This window comes from Lolium perenne, chromosome 7 (genome assembly GCF_019359855.2).
Source record: "Lolium perenne isolate Kyuss_39 chromosome 7, Kyuss_2.0, whole genome shotgun sequence".
NCBI classification, from domain to species: Eukaryota; Viridiplantae; Streptophyta; class Magnoliopsida; order Poales; family Poaceae; genus Lolium; species Lolium perenne.
In genome coordinates this window covers 123,988,556-124,006,350 of record NC_067250.2, presented here as the reverse complement: position 1 = coordinate 124,006,350, position 17,795 = coordinate 123,988,556, and positions in this window count along the sequence as shown.

Below are 17,795 nucleotides of genomic sequence, written 5' to 3'. Positions count from 1 at the left end.
GGAATACATCCTCGTCTCCGCGTGCTATCGGTTATCTCTAACCGAACTCCTTACTTGTGATTTAAACTGCCTGAGAGAGCCTTCGTGCTCGAGATAGTTGTATCTTCATATAGGTTGCTTCACCTAGTTTGCATTAGGCTCATCTTTATATTCCGCAAAGCCTAATATTGCAAAGAAAGAATTAAAATTTGTAGAAACCTATTCACCCCCCCTCTAGGTTTACCATCTCTATACTTTCAATTGGTATCAGAGCCTGGACTCTTATTAAGGGCTTCACCGCCTTAAGAGTGAGATGGAAAAACTATTCGAGTGTCTAGATGAAAACTCTAACCTTTCGGTTAAAGAGATGAAATCTAGATTCTTGGCATATGATGCCGAGAAGAAGAAAAAGGAGGATGAGCTACAAAGCCAAATGGCAGAAATGTCTACCATGCTTAAGAAATTGACTAGTGGGCCTCCTAGTACGGCTTCGGCCTCACTAGAGAGCTATCGCGAAGTCAACCATGAATATCCCAAAAACACTTCACCCATGCCTCATATAAACCATAGTGGGAATGTTCCCCATTTTGATGGAACTCACTTTCCTTTTTGGAAATCTTCTATGGAGTCTCATATTCGCAGCTGCAGCGTGGAGTTGTGGGAGATCATTGTTCATGGATACCGGGAGCCACAAGATCCCATTCGGTTGACCTCCACCGAATTCTACAACCGTCAACTCAACGCCTCCGCCCGTGACAAGATTAGGAGTGGCATCAACCGCAAGCTCCTTGATCAAGTCAATGACATAGAGTCCGCTAAAGAGTTGTGGGATCGAATCGTAGTACTCCAAGAGGGAACCGATTTGATCCAATCCGCTCTTTATGAGACCGCAAAGCAAGAGGCACATCAATTCATGATTCGAGAAGGAGAGTCCATGGCCGATGCTTATGCAAGACTTGGTGCTCTTAGAGTAAGGGTCAAGGGACTCGGTGTTGAGAAGTACAATGATGGCTTCGAGATGAATGAACAATTCATAAAGTCCAAGGTCATTGCTATGATTGCCGTCAAACAAGAAGACACCAATCTTGCACTCAACTTACAAATCATGACCAAGAGTGCCGACCTCAACTCCGATGATCTAGTCTCCTATGTGGCCGCCAATGAAAACATGGCCAAAGCGGGAAAGAGGCTCATGGCAATGAACCGTGTTGATGAAGCCTCATACAACCATGAAGCGCCACGTAATCTTGCCCTCAAGGCTAGGGCCGATCATGGAGGAGAGGAAGACTATGAGATTGAAGAAGAGGAAGAGATGACCTCAACTAGTGACATGGCTACCGACTTTGCTTTCTTTGCCAAGAAGTACAAGGCTAAGTTCCCTATGCTCCTCAATGACAAGAAGAAGAAGAAGAGAACTTGCTACAATTGTGATGAAGATAGCCACTTTGCAAATGAGTGCCCTTATGAGAAAAGGGTGGACAAGCCAAGATTCATCAAAGGGGTCAAGCCAAGATTGAAGCCAAACCCAATCAATGACCGATACAAGAAGAACAAGGGAAGAGCCTTTGTTGGGGCCGAGTACTTGTCCGATGATGAAGAGGAAGATGAGGAGAAGGAGGCCGGGGTGGCCGGTTTGGCTTTCTCTAAGCCCGGGTCACTCTTTACATATGACTACTCCAAGGACTACTCCACGGAGAATGATGTTGGATCCTCCTTCATGGCAAGGATAACTCAAGATGATGACTCCGATGACTCTACCTCATCTACAACCATTGGCTCTTGTCTTATGGCAAGGGAAACCAAGGTAATGGAACCTCCACCTTCCCTATCTAGTGTTCTAGATGATGAGAACGAAAATCAAGATGAATTAATTGTGCTTAAGGAACTCTATGATGTTAGATGCACCCTTCGTGGTGAAGCTCTTGTCAAGTTTGATTTCTTGATGGACTCACTCAAAGAAAAGGATGAGTCCATTGAGGAATTAGAATATCAATTGAATGAGAAGGAACGGAGATTCAATCTCCTAAGACAAGAGCTAAAAACCGAAAGGTGCATATCTCAAGGCCTTAAGCAACAAATTGAAACTTATGAACTTGATAAAGTTAAGGACCTAGAAACTATTGATAGGGCTCAATTATTGACCCAAGAGCTCAATGCCTCAAAGGAGGAACTTGAAGTTGCTCATGCTTCTCTCACTAGGGATCTTGACCACCTTGAAAGAGCTAACAAGCTTGTCAAGGATGAGCTCAAGAAACTTGGAGAGAACCATGATCTACTTCAAGAATCCTACAAAAAGGCTCTTGGATCAATGAAGGATCCCATTGATGTTGAAAAGCTTGCTTGTTCCTCCATTTCCTTTACTAGTGAGCATGCTAAACTTGTTGAGGAACATATTCGTTTACAAGAGGAACTTTCTTTGCATGTTGAGACCAATGCATATCTTGAGTCCTTGGTGACCAAATATGGTCTTGACTATCATCCTAATGAATCTTCTTGTGAGCAAGCATCTATTCTTGAGGAAAATGTTAGGCTAACAAAGGAACTTGCAAAGTTCACCACCGCCAAGAACAAGATGGGATTGGATGACCTCTTGAGTAAGCAAAGGTCAAACAATCAAAAGTATGGACTTGGATATGCTCCCAAGTCCCACAAGAAGAACAACTACAAGAAGGAGAAACCCGCTCAAGATAAGAACAAGAAGGTCACTAACAATGGCAAAGCCTCAAAGGGCAAAGCCACTAGTGGTGACCGCACGGGGCCAAACGATCACTATGCATTATTTTTTGATTATTATGGTGATGTCTATGCTAACTATGTTGGCCCTCCTAATGGCTATGCTTATAGAGAGTACTCAATTTGGGTACCAAAAGATATTGTTGCCATTGCAAAGGAACCCATTAATCGATGGGTTCCTAAATCCTCTACTTGATTTTGTAGGGGTATTCCTCCGGTGGTCCAAAATGGGTGTTTGATAGTGGATGCACCAATCATATGACCGGAGGAAAAGGTGTGCTTGATCAATTCATTGAAGATATCAACAAGAAGTCAAGCATTACCTTTGGTGACAACTCAAAGGGAAAGGTACTTGGGTATGGCAAGGTAGCAATCTCTAAGGACTTGTGCCTTGAGACGGTTATGCTTGTTGAACACCTTGGCTATAACTTACTTTCTATATATCATCTTGCCGATGCCGGTTACAATTCATATTTCACTAAATATTATGTGCAAGTCTTTAGGAGTGACAATCTCAAATTGGTCCTTGTTGGATATGTGGAGAACAACCTTTACGTGGTTGACCTCTCGAAAGAGAGCCCCTCCTTCTCCACATGTCTAATGGCGGCCAAGCATGACGAAGGATGGTTGTGGCATCGCCGCCTTGGTCATGTTAACATGAGGAATCTTAAACAACTCCTAAAGGGTGAGCATATTGTGGGACTAACCGGCGTTTCTTTTGAGAAAGATCGTGTTTGTAGTGCATGTGTAGCCGGAAAGCAACTCAAGAAGAAGCATCCCATCAAGAGTATTGTTACCACATCTAGGCCTTTGGAGCTCCTTCATTTGGACCTCTTTGGGCCATCACATTATGATACTCTTGGTGGGAGCAAGTATGGACTTGTCATTGTTGATGATTACTCAAGATACTCTTGGGTCTTTCTCCTTAAGTCTAAGGACGAGACCCATAGAGAGTTCATCACCTTCGCCAAGAAAGCTCAACGTATGTATGAATCCGAGATCAAGGCAATTAGGACCGACAATGGCACCGAGTTCAAGAACTACACTATGCAAGAGTTTGTTGATGATGAGGGCATCAAGCATGAGTTTTCGGCGCCATACACTCCTCAACAAAATGGTGTTGTTGAAAGGAAGAACCGGACTATCATTGAGATGGCAAGAACCATGTTGAGTGAATTCAACTCACCCCACAACTTTTGGGGAGAAGCCATCTCTACGGCCGTCCACTACTCCAACCGGCTCTTCCTCCGTCCCCTCCACAACAAAACCCCATACGAGCTCCTTACCGGTAACAAGCCTAATGTCATGTATATTCGTGTCTTTGGATGCAAATGCCTTGTTAAGAACAACAAAGGAAAGCTCGGTAAATTTGAAACTAGAACCATAGAGGGTATATTTGTTGGATATGCGGAGAACTCTCACGCCTATAGATACTACAACCGGTCCTCCGGGACTATTGAAGTATCTTGTGACGTGGTGTTCTTGGAGGATAATGGCTCCCAAGTGGAGCAAGTTGTTCCATGTGTTGCAGGTAATGATGATGATCCATCTAGTGCCATCAAGCATATGGGCATTGGACACATCCGGCCCATGGAGGTTCATAATGATGATCAAGATGATGGAGTAGATGTTTCAAGCACGCCACAAGTGGAGCCTGGCTCAACTCAAGCCGAACCATCAAGTGCAACTCAAGAACCATCCTCTACTCAAGATGAGTCTCAATCCGAAGAACAAGAAGAAGATCCTCATTCCATGGAGCAAGATCATGATGACGATCAAGAAACATCCTCAACTCATGATCAAGCTCAAGTGGTCCCTCATGATACAGTACTAGCAAGAGATGAATTCATTGATCATGAAGGAACCGTTCGGAAGATCAAGGCCGCTACAAGGGCAAGTGACATGAAAGTGGATCAAGTCCTTGGTAGCATCTCAAGAGGAGTGGTAACTCGTAGACACCATGCATTACTTATCACTTATTGTCAACATCATGCTTTTGTGTCTAGTTTTGAACCACTTAAGGTACATGAAGCCTTGGTCGATCCGGATTGGGTAATTGCCATGCAAGAAGAATTGGAGTGTTTCACTCGTAATGAAGTACGGTCTCTAGTTGAGAGACCCAAGGATCATCGCATCAATGTCATTGGGACCAAATGGGTATTCAAGAACAAGCAAGATGAGAATGGCATTGTTATACGAAACAAAGCAAGGTTAGTGGCGCAAGGGTTTGCCCAAATAGAAGGTATGGATTTTGAGGATACCTTTGCGCCGGTAGCCCGTCTTGAAGCTATTCGTCTTTGCTTGCATTTGCATCTTTCCACAATTTCAAATTATATCAAATGGATGTGAAAAGTGCATTTTTGAATGGTCCCCTAAAAGAAACCGCATATGTGGCTCAACCCCCGGGTTTCGAAGACCCATGCCGACCCAACCACGTGTATTTACTCCATAAGGCACTCTACGGTCTCAAGCAAGCTCCACGTGCTTGGTATGAGTTCCTTAGGGATTTCTTACTACATGATGGGTTTTGCATGGGTACGGTCGATTCCACCCTTTTCACCAAGCGGGTTAAAGGGGGTGGCCTCTTTATATGTCAAATATATGTTGATGATATTATCTTTGGTGGAACTAACCCCAATCATAACAAAGCTTTTGAGCTATTGATGACTAGGAAATTTGAGATGTCCATGATGGGAGAGTTGAAGTTCTTTCTAGGCTTCCAAGTGAGGCAACTTGCAAAAGGCACCTTCATCTCTCAAGAAAAGTATGTGAAGGACATGCTCAAGAAATTCAACATGACCAATGCGAGTCCAATGAAGACACCCATGCCCGTAAAGGGGCAACTTGGTTCATGTGACGGTGAGAAGGATGTGGACATAAAGGTATACCGCTCCATGATAGGATCCTTGCTCTACCTTTGTGCCTCTAGGCCGGATATCATGCTAAGTGTAGGGATGTGTGCTCGTTTTCAATCCGCTCCCAAGGAGAGCCATTTAGTGGCGGTCAAACGGATACTAAGATACCTTGTTCTCACTCCTACTCTCGGGCTATGGTATCCAAAGGGGTCAACCTTTGAACTCATTGGCTATTCGGATTCCGATTGGGCCGGTGATAAGGTTGATCGGAAGTCTACCTCCGGGGCTTGCCAATTTATTGGCCGGTCATTGGTGAGTTGGTCATCCAAGAAACAAAACTCCACCGCCCTATCCACCGCCGAAGCCGAATACATATCCGCGGCATCTTGTTGCACTCAATTGTTATGGATGAAGCAAACCTTGAAAGACTATGGTGTGTCTCTTGGTACGGTGCCTCTTCTTTGTGACAATGAAAGTGCAATAAAGATCGCCAACAACCCGGTTCAACATTGTCGCACCAAACATATTGACATTCGCCATCACTTCCTACGTGATCATGTTGCCAATAAGGATATTGATCTCACTCATGTGGGAACAACCTACCAATTGGCGGATATTTTCACTAAGCCTTTGGATGAAGCCCGCTTTGTTAACTTGAGAGGAGAACTTGGTATTCTTGATCCTAAAAACTTGGATTGATTAACTTCTTGCACTATATTCTTGCATTTATCTTGCTATCTAGCTTAGAGGCATAGCACATATGGGGATAGTCATCTTACCATGTCTTGGTATGATGCATACCTATGTGTGCAACATAAATAGACCCAATGTCATTATATGGACCCAAGCATGTCTCTTCGCGGTCACATGACATTTGCGCTTTCACATAGGGGGAGTAATCCCCCGCCCCTCATTGAGCCTTCATTACAAATTGATTTGACTATATAAGGCCCAATGATCTTATTGCGAGCATCATTTCCAAAATGACTTATGATTCTTGATATACACTTCGAATCATGCCCAATGTTGCTATTTACATCTTGTTTGGATTTTCTCTCCAATGGGTATGCCTAGAGAACTTTGTGTTTCCAACCCCATGTCTATGCTCATCTCATCATCATCAATCTATCTATATGTACATGTCATCATTTGAGCTCTCACACGCATTTACACAAAGCATAGGGGCAAAAACGAGGCAAAATTAGACAATTCTGGGCTGGCCGGTCCCTGGCCCGGTTGGACCGGGTCCCTGGCCCGGTTGGACCGGGTCCCTGACCGGATGGTCCGGTTGACCGGGCGGCAACCGGGGTCTGGGCCGGGTCAGCCGGTCACCAGCCCGGTCTGACCGGACTCCTGACCGGTCGCGCGGCCTCCTATATATTGGGGAAGGGATACCCCTTGGGGTCATCTTCCCCATTGTTCCTCAACCTCCAACCTCCATGGCCGGTGCCCTGACCATCTCCACCATAGCCTAGGTCCTTCCCACCGCTAGTTCCTCCCCAAACTTCACCCAACCGTAGATCGGGGTCTCTCAAGCTTCTTCACCGAAGGATTTGGTCCTTCTCGAGTTCGTTTGGGAGATCTTGGGGATTTGGCCCTCAAGCCCTCTTCACGTGTCCTTCTTGCTCACTTGGGCACCAAGGACAATGTCATCGGGTAAATCTCCCTTCTATTCCCTCTCCTTCTTGCTTTCCCTCTCCCATTGCCACATGTTGAGGAAAGTTGAGAAAAACTTAGGGTTTGTAAAGTCCTCATGCCTTTAGAGTGTCTCACACCACAATGCACTTTTCCACTATATTGCTATAGTCTATATTCAAGTTTATGAGCTTTTGCATGGTTTTGTGGTAGAAAATCTGGGCACAACATCACAACTCGACAGACCCGGTTTCACGCCCGGTCGACCGGCCGCTCGACCGGCCGGTGCATGGCCCGGTCGGCCAGGCGCAAACCGGCCTGTCTGGTCTGCTGCCGGTTTGACCAGGCTTTGTGCGCCGGGTTGCCCAGTTTTCGCACAATTTCATCACTACACTTGGATATATGCTATGCTCTTTTGGCTTCCCTCTTACTGATGACATGTACACTTACCCCACTGCTATCCATGCTCTATTTTTCTCATTCACAGATAGTTGGAGTGGTGAGAACAACCGTGGCAATGTTGCCAAGCGAGGAAGGACTGTTGACCCTCCCCGCCGTTCTAGTAGTCGCGCACCACCTCAAGCTCATCAAGGCACTGACATTGGCAGCTCAGCTCGGGGTAGAACCAAGTCTGTTGCTACCAAGCACAAGGATAAGCATGTTGCCCAAGTGGATGATGAGGTAGTGCCAACCATCAATGTTGGGGCTGCAAACCGTCTTGAGTGGCAGGAATGGAGGACAGTGAATCCGTATCGCTTTGAGAAGCCAACTTACACTCGTGCGGACAAGGCCTTCTGGACCAACACACAAGCAGCCCTCTGGGAGGGTTTCTATGATTCTCATGAGTATATGAAGCATGGTAATATTGTATCACCCAAGGCCATCAACCCTGACGAGCTTGTCTTGTATGAAGCCACAAAGTACCGTTTTGTGGTTCAAACCTTGAAGAATCTGGGATTGTATGACCTTGTGTGCCTCAAGCCTGATGATACCCAAGATGATCCTACCTTTTGTCCCCTCCTTGTCCGTCAGTTTCACTGCACCGTCTTCTTCCATGATGATGAGGACCGCACCCTCACCTGGATGACCGGCAAGACGAAGTACTCATGCTCCTACTCTCAGTTCCGTGCAGCCATGGGTTGTGGTGATGACAGTGATCCAGGGTACAGGATTCATTCACGGTCCAGGCTTACTAGGGGTGACATCTCTTTCTGCTATCCTGCGAACCCTTCGCCTGGACCTCCCACTATCTCTGGGATGTACTACTCCTATCTGGTACTTGCCAAGCTGTTCCGTGAGAACCTCATCAGCAAGTCTGGCGACCACAGTGAAGTCCGGAACTATCACCTCAACTTGATGTACTATTGTCATCCTGACAGGGTAAGGAAGATTGATGGCTGTGATCTTATCTACAGTGAACTGAAGAGAGCAATTATGGACCGCATGACTCCCAACTACGCCCAGTATGTTCAGCGGCTCATCAACTACATTGTTCCCGCTCCTCGGAATGTTATTGGTGAAAAAGTCATCATGGACCCATTCAGGTTCCCCATTCAGGAGGCCACTCGTCCAGACGTTCCCTCCATGATGCCCACCACTGAGCGCCGTTCCAAGGCACACCATGATCATGATGCTAGCTCCAGTCACTCTCGGCGCTCCCAGCATGGGGCCGCTCGATTCTTCACATGCATGTTCCAAATGTGCAAGAACAGCAATGATGTTGCACATCAGACCCTTTCTATGACCCAGGAGACACGGAGGCGCCAGAATGAATTCGTGGCCTCAAGGAACCACCCTGTTCCTCCTCCTGGACCTGAGATGGAGCCTGTGGTAGCACCTCAGTGGGAGATGCCTCTTCTTACCGATGAGATGCTCCAGAACTTCGACTTCTCCGTGTACGCTCATGGTGCTCTTCCTACTAGGACTGCTCGTGCTCCCACTCCTACTGCTGATGATGCTGATGATAATGCGGGTGATGATAATGCGGGTGATGATGATGCGGGTGATGATGATGCACGCGAGAGCTCCTCCTCGCTTGCGTTTGGTCACTACTGATGGGTGCGATAGCATCTCTCCTCTTTTCTTTGCCTTTTTGGTGTTCCGATGCCAAAGGGGGAGAAGAGAGTAGAGTCTAGGATCACGGGGTTCTTTGATTGCCACAAGCCATGGGAGTTGCTTTATTTGGATTTTATATGGCTTGTGCTTGTTTACTTTGAGTTTTTCAAGAACCATTTGCTATTTCCAATAATTCGTGTATGGATGTGTATGGACGACTATTATGTGTGCTACTCTATGTTAGGATGATTATGTGTGCTATGCTTATATATCTTGATATGCACATCTCCATACCATGCTTGTTTCCTAAAGATATTGGGGGAGCTTCTCATGTTTCACAAATGGTGCACTTTGCATTCAAACGCAAATTCTCCAAGTGCACACATTATGGGGGAGCTTTCGTAATATCTTATATGGAATCAAGGTTTAGAGCTTATCATAATATCTATTTGTGACTCTAGCTCGGTTTGTCATCGTATACCAAAAAGGGGGAGATTGTAAGGGTATTTCACCCTTATCCATTATTTTGGTAACGATGACACCGTGCTAAAGTATTTGGCCTAATATGTTTATAAGGATAATCTCAGGTATTAGGCAATGAGGCGTAAATGGTGTATCAAAGGAACAAGAAGGCTAAAGGAGACCCCCCATTTCAACAACAATCAAAAAGGGGTTACAGGAGAAATCCGGTCACCAGCCCGGTCCAACCGGGCCAAAGAACGATCCGGCGTCTTTGGCCGGTCAACCGGCGGCAACCGGGCTCCAAAGGAGGAGCTGAGATCCGGTTTGCGCCCGGTCAACCGGGCTCCCGACCGGCGGGTCCGGCGCTCCGTCCGGTCGACCGGGCGGCAACCGAGCGACAACCGGCCACCAACCGGAGAAGCGCCAGGACGACGCAAAGAAGCTCCGGTCACTGATCCGGTCTGACCTCTGGACCGGGCTGTCCGGCTCAGGGCCGGTCAACCGGGTTTCTCGAGGAAAAATGCTGAGGTGGCAAGTGGCAACGGCCAGATTTTGAAGAACACTATAAATACCCCTTCTTCTACCTTGGAAGGGTTAGGCAACATACTACAAGCTGTTCTTGAGCTCTCTCTCTCTTACTCCATTGTTAGAAACACCAAAAGCCTCCGATCTCCCTCCTCCTCCACCCAAACTCAAATCCCTCCGGGGAATCACTAGAGGAGGACCCGATCTACTGTTCTACCAAGCCAAATCTCATTCCCCCTTGTATTCATCGAGAAGCTTGCTTCCTAGGGTTCCTTGGAAACCCTAGGTGGGCAAGAGGAGTCCGGAAGCATCCGGGTTGTGGATTCGCTCCGGGCAAGATTGTGAAGGTTTGGAGGCTACCTCAAAGTCTACCACAAGTGAGTGAGCTATTCCTTCGTGGGATAGGCTCCGGAGAATAGGGTGAGCCTTCGTGGCGTGGGGAATCCTTCGTGGGACCTCCACCCCTCCAAACGTGACGTACCTTGTTGCAAAGCAAGGGAACACGGGAATACATCCTCGTCTCCGCGTGCTATCGGTTATCTCTAACCGAACTCCTTACTTGTGATTTAAACTGCCTGAGAGAGCCTTCGTGCTCGAGATAGTTGTATCTTCATATAGGTTGCTTCACCTAGTTTGCATTAGGCTCATCTTTATATTCCGCAAAGCCTAATATTGCAAAGAAAGAATTAAAATTTGTAGAAACCTATTCACCCCCCCTCTAGGTTTACCATCTCTATACTTTCACTTTCAAACTCCCTAGTGATCTCATTAGATATAATTGAATATATCCCTTGTCTCGATCCTTCATGAAATCTTCTGATATCTGGCACTGATACTTTCTTCAATTCTATGATTTCTTCCAACACTCTAAGCTTATAGGCTTACTTTCCAAAGATTCTTGGATTAGGACATCTTCTTATGCTAATGGACTTTACTAATGGTTGTGGTGATAGCTTCCTATTTGGGTACTCAAAACTTGGTTCTATCAGCTGCGGTAATCCAGCTGCGATGTAATATGGCACTATGGTGTACCAGCTGCGGTGTCCAAACCTTAGTTATAAAAGATTCATTTAAGGTAGGGTATTGTTTTCCCTTACTACCATAACGAAAGTAATGGTACTTGGTAAGGTATTTACAATAGGCATGGTCCTGGTTGTTTAGTCCTACGAATGGATTAGACTCATTTAGTCCATCCAATCATGGCTTCTAGTTTATACTAATTATCTTCCCTTTGGTTTCTTTAGGTTCCATGAAAGGAATCTTTCTAATAATCATTAGTTTTGGTATGGCCAAACCCTTCGATCTTAAACTTTCTTAAGCTTTGATTGTCCTCCGACATCTTCTTCATCCAACATCCTAAGCTTACTTAAGTTCTCTTGGTTTTGGAGTAATTACAATTACCCCCTCAAGTTAAGGTCTAACCCTTATTCCCTCGAGATATGAACCTCGGCTTCTGGTCTGACAACCTCCTGAGAGTAATATTATATGGATACTTCCGCCAATCTTATGAATATAGGATCGGACTTCCTCTCAGTTCAGACCTTCTTCTTGGTCCATCATACTCCAAATATTATATCTTAATACTTCTCCTTCAGCCTTCCTCTCCCCCTTGGAGTTTACTAATGATCTTCAAACTTCCTTTCTTCTAATCATTAAACTCCAAGGTTAGGTAGTTGGTTTAAGTCTGGTTTATATTTTGTACCTTTCTAAAGTCTCACGAAGAATTCTTTGCGGTGTATCCACACAGTTGTGGGTATCCATTATGAATCCTCCGACTAAATATTTACCAACTACGAGATACCAGCTGTGAAATACTAGCTGCGGAATCCCCCTTTCTTTTAGGGTAAAGAAATGTTCAGGTTGTGGGCTATCTGGTACCAGCTGCAGACTACCTAGTACCAGATGTGGCTTATTGGATACCAGTTGTGGCTATGTTATGGTTGTCAATATCTACCTACCAGCTATGGCTACTTACATAGTTTTAGCTAAGATATACCTCACTTTACATTCTTTCTCTTCATGATTATCCTATATCAGCTGCGGTCTTATTATACCAGCTGCGACTTCACTTGTCTATTTTCCTTCTTCTAGGGTTTGTTTTGCAAGATAACCACTTGTGGATACTATGAAAATAGTATTTTAAGTGACTTCACTTGCATTCCCTTCTTCCATAATGAATACAGCTCTACTTCTACTGCTCCATATTCACTATTTTTCTCACTTCCATGATACTTCCACGTTGAAGTACTCCTTGATTAAGGCTAAAAGTGAGTTTTGATTGGTCCTTCCTTTAGAGTATTGTGGTTGCTTCCCACAATTTGACTTCTTTCTTCCAGTGAACCTTCATCTTATTTTTAAAATCTTCAGAATTCGTCACTTCCTCACACGAATACCTTTCCCCTCTAGACCTATAACATCAAGTAAGAGCTTGATATTGCAACATGCATTTGCATATCAAAGTCAAACTTCATGTATGGATCTAGTCAATCAATGAAAATCCAATAAAATCCAAGAAGATTCAGCTTTGTGCTTATAATACACATCCTTATATGCCTGAATATACTAGTTGGGTAAGACATCCCTAAACATCAGGATCAGATGTGTAGTATATAACACCACATAAGATAGGTCTAGGTTGTGATACTTAGCACAAATACGTGAATTTCTACTATTTGTCTCAGCATTTATCTTAATTGCACATTTGCAATGAGACAAACTTGAAACAAAATGGCCTGGGATAGTTGAAGTTAACCTAGTTTTCTTTGGAAGTACTAACAAAATAGTATACCATATATATGTGCTATTGAAGACTACTTCCTATAATACAATTAGTTCTAACATGTTTACTTTAAACACATGATTGTTTAGAATATACCACCTATAACTCTAGGATTTCTCTATGTGATATGCTCTAAATAAGCCTTCTTTAAATTATAGACTATGGTTCTAACATACTTGGTACAGTTATTAGGATTTTAAGGCCTAAGCTTTCGAACTATTCCTTAAATCCTACTCCTCATCATACTTCTGTTAACTCACTTATGATGTCCTCCTCCCTCACATCATGATTCTCAAGTGAATCATATATGATTACCAACTTTACCATGAAAAGTAAACTTGTATAACTCCTGTCACTCTTCCTTACCTCCTATGATTGACTCATCATAGACATTTACTACCTTATATAAATTATCTCCCTTACTTATTATCAAAACATCTTAGTACCTTAAATGTCTATTACTTAGCCATAACTTGTGTTGGTATACATCTTCCAATAGGATATCTTCCTTATGGTTGTATCCTCTCTTTGGACTACCATGTGTTGTATACCCACTGTGGTCTACTACCACCCATTATCTTAAGCTTCAAAGGTGTTCTAGTTATTTGGAATGAAGCAAGATAACTAACTAACTTTACTTAAGAAATATAGATTAGAAAGATTGACTCAAGTGTGTCAGGATTATTCTCAAGTGAATACCCATCTCAAGTCAAAAAGAATTGTTGGTTTGGCTAAGACAACTTCCTATAGACACTACCAAACCTATAGGTCTCCTTTAAAGGGTTTTAATCCTAGGGTCAAAGCATTTGCTCTGATACCAGCTGAGATGACCCAGCGTACCACTGCATGGTGTAGTACACAAGTCGTTGACATAACACAAGTGAAACACCGTTCCACTCATATTACATCTCTCAGAGTGGTACAACAAAAACATATGCGAGTCCAAGGTATGTCTATAGAAGTACACACGAACTGTTTACATAAGATCAACACAACCTCCTACTTTACAGTGAGGTAAAACTTCAAATAAAGCTCCAGAAGAACGACTCGTAGTCTATCTTATTGCTAACTTAAGTTCAAGAGCTACTTGGCTTGCTATAGAAATCTAGCTACTTAGGTGCTAGGATTAGGGAAAGGTTCCCTTCTATTACTAATCTAGGTTTCCAGTATAGCTGATGCAGAAGTTGACTCTATTGACTTCTTTGATTGGATTCTTCATCTTGTTGCAGTTGACTCCTTTGTCTTCGAGTTCCACGGTAGTTTCTCCTTCAGTGCCTTGATCTAAGAAGGGGCTTCAAACGAGATAGAATGAGTACGAGCGTACTCAGCAAGTTCATATTAGGAAATATGTGTATCATGCACTAGCTACAGCCATAGACCATAAAGTCATAGGCCAATGCAAGTTTTTGTAATCATTTCTTCAAAAGGTTTATTTTATTCTGAAAACTATGCCCGTCAGTCTTCACAGGTTGACTAGAACTTCGTGGAGTTCCTTTCCTGCCGCGTTCGCAGTTCCCTTCCCGGAACAAGGAGTGACAGCCACAATTTGATACACTCTGCAGAGGTGCATTACTTTTCCCATAAGAGATTCCACCCCTTTTGCCATCCGCAGGGACTTGCCCCCGTTCACACTTCCTTTGGTGTGAGGCCAGGTATGAAAATCCAAGCCCACACCGCCTTCTCCGCGACTGCAAACCCACCCTTTTGTCCAACCGTACACCCCCAGTAGACTTCTCCCGATAATACGGCTTTACTCATGGTGTACTCCGGACAATCCATCATAGATCGTAGAGCTTAACATCACTATTGGATGGGGATTTAAAAGGATATCCCAACCTATTGCGGCAGTGCCTCCAACACCCCACCGGCTCTACCAATCCGTTGGCGTGCAGAAGGGAAAAGATACGGCTGGCTTCCCTAGAGCCATTATAGATCTCATGGTCAACGCGGTTTGTACGGCGCTAGAATCACTGGACGGCATTGGTAATTAATCCTAGGGTGATATAACCCATGCAATGGAACCTCCACCATATCAACACATACCATGGTTCCATTGCCCACCACATAGTCATATTCATAATTGTAAAATAATACTTTGCTTTTCAATGCATGAGTGATAAGTATAGTACTTTGCATATAGTCTGATACAAATAATCAAATGACATGAGCAAGCGATGAACTTGCCTTTCTTGACTGCAAGATTATGCAGGCAAAAGCTTCGATACGTGAGAACTCCAAATGTTGAAATACCATCATCGTCCGGTAAGGACAATGTTTAAAGAACTGGCAAAGATGCTATAATGCATAGTATGAGATGCAATCATCCCGAGCGTAACTTAACCTCGATGATTTAGAATGTATGAGTTGTAAAGATTTCTTTAGGGTTGGTTGCACTTTTAGAATGGTTCTCAAACAAGGTTCTTACTAGGGTTTGGTTATATTAGCATCATAACCAAGTGATATAAGACATCATAACAAGTACACACATAAAGAATAGTGGTGGAACAATATGTAAAGAACAGTGGTCAATTTTAAGTTCTACAGGACACGGTTGATGATTATTTATATTATACTTCAAAAGAATAACTTTTGAAGAACATGTTAATTAAGAACTAGCAAGTATTTCAAATAAGAACTATGGCTTCTATGGTTTACTATTGGATTCATTTAGTTTCACTAATAGGAACTAGTTAGGTTCTTAATTAGAATTGGTCTATATGTAGCAAGTATTAGCAGGTTTATTACTAAGGTTGATTATGGGTATCATATCAAAGAATGATAGTCAAGGTGTTGCTATGAGTTAGTGGTTTACTATGACTTCACAACTACTTAACTAAGTAATCTCTAATGGTTTCTAAACTAAGTGAATTATCATTTCCTAAGTAGGGTTGAGTGGAATAAGAGCACGTGCTGTGCAATACTACATAAGGTTGGTACTAAGGTTCATCATTATTGTTCTACTAGGGTTTGATGGTTGAGGTTGATCCTAATGGTGTGGTATATAGGATTGATGATCAATGGTGCTAACATGTGGTAACAAGTTAGGGTTTATACCTAGGAGATACAAGTGAATCATATAGGTTTTAATTAAGAATAGGAACATGAAATGATAATCTCATGTGACTTGGTTTTATGCTAGTGGATCATAACTTGTATTTGTTGGTCACATAATATGGTTCCCTATGTAAGGTGACATTCACATGATCACATGTGATAAGCAACTAGGGTTTAGGGTTCCACATTTTGACATGATCACATAAAATAATAGGATCCAGGTCTTACTCAAATTGAAACTAGGGTTTCTAAATTATGGTACAACTCCTAATATGATAATTGATAAATAGAGTTGTGGTTACTAATTACTTTGAATCAAAATTAGTAATGGTTTAACATTTTATTAATTTTTACAAGATTTAATAATTAGAGTAATTCTTATTTAGATTTATTTAAGAATCAGGGTTTAATAATTGTTATTAGGTTTTAAAGTATTTAATTTGTTAACTTAAGAATGTTTAAGTAAATAATTGTTGAGCTACCAAAATGATATTGGCTTTTAATATTTTCTTGCTTTATTGCTATTTAAAGAAAATGGTATATGGTAATTTGCAAATTAGGGTTTATGAATTACCACTAATAATTAAGTTAATGCAAATATGATAAATAAAATTAATCTTAACATTTTACTTAGTTACTGAATAGTTAAAATTTAATTTTGAAATCTCACTAATTATTGATTTCAAATTGTATTTTAAATAATTGAAATGGCATAATTAATAAGGTTAAAAATAAATGGATTTTTATTTTGACACACATTTTTGTTTTATATTTTATTTGAATAGATTTTATTTTTGTGAGCATTTTGATATATTATTCATAATTTTCTGAGCTGAAATGAATTTTCTATAATTTTTCAAAGTTTTAACTATTTACTGGTTTTTAATTCAAATGCTAATTGCTAAATATACCGGTTCACTCTACATACAGAGAGACAGACAGGTGGGGCCTTGACTAGGTCACCTGCCTTGTTGGCAGTGGACCGAGTCAACACAAGCAACGGGTCCCTCCTCCACGTCACCTCGCCGGAGAGAGCGCTGGCGATGCTCCGGTGAGCTACGGTAGGAACGGTAGAGACCCCCAGAGACTATGGAAATTAGTGCGCTCGACTCCTCTCACTATCCTGAGCAAAACGATGTCCTCGACACCACCCAATGGTCACCGGAGTTGCTCCGGTGAACCCGTCTGCGGCGGCGCCGGCCGGCCAAGAATTGAAATCGACCTACAGCTAACCAAATGAGGCAAATAGGAGGTCTAGAGATGCGTAATGTTACCCTGATCTTGATGGTGTGGTCGGCGAGGTGGATCCTGGACGGAATCGAGCATGAACTCGCCGATACCGCCACAGTACACTGAAAGGGAAATGTCAAATTGGATTGATCCAGAGCTCCCCTGGATGTGTGGCTTTGCCAGTAGAACGACGACGTCGAGGCGCACCTCCTCGGCCAAACGGTGAGCTCCGGGGTGGTTTCTATGGTTGAATTCGTGATGAACTCCGGCGATGGTGATTGGATGATGGTGAGAAATAGAGGGCGACTGAGAGAGAATGGATGGGCGGCGAGACATTAGGGTTTCAGGGCGGATCTCCGGGCATATTTATAGACCATGACGGGGTCTGGTTCGCCCTCTCGCCGGCGGCAATGGCCGAGATGCTTGGCTGGTGATGGAGATGAATTGGGCGTGAATCTTGGCGATTTTGGATAGGCTCGAACGCGAGA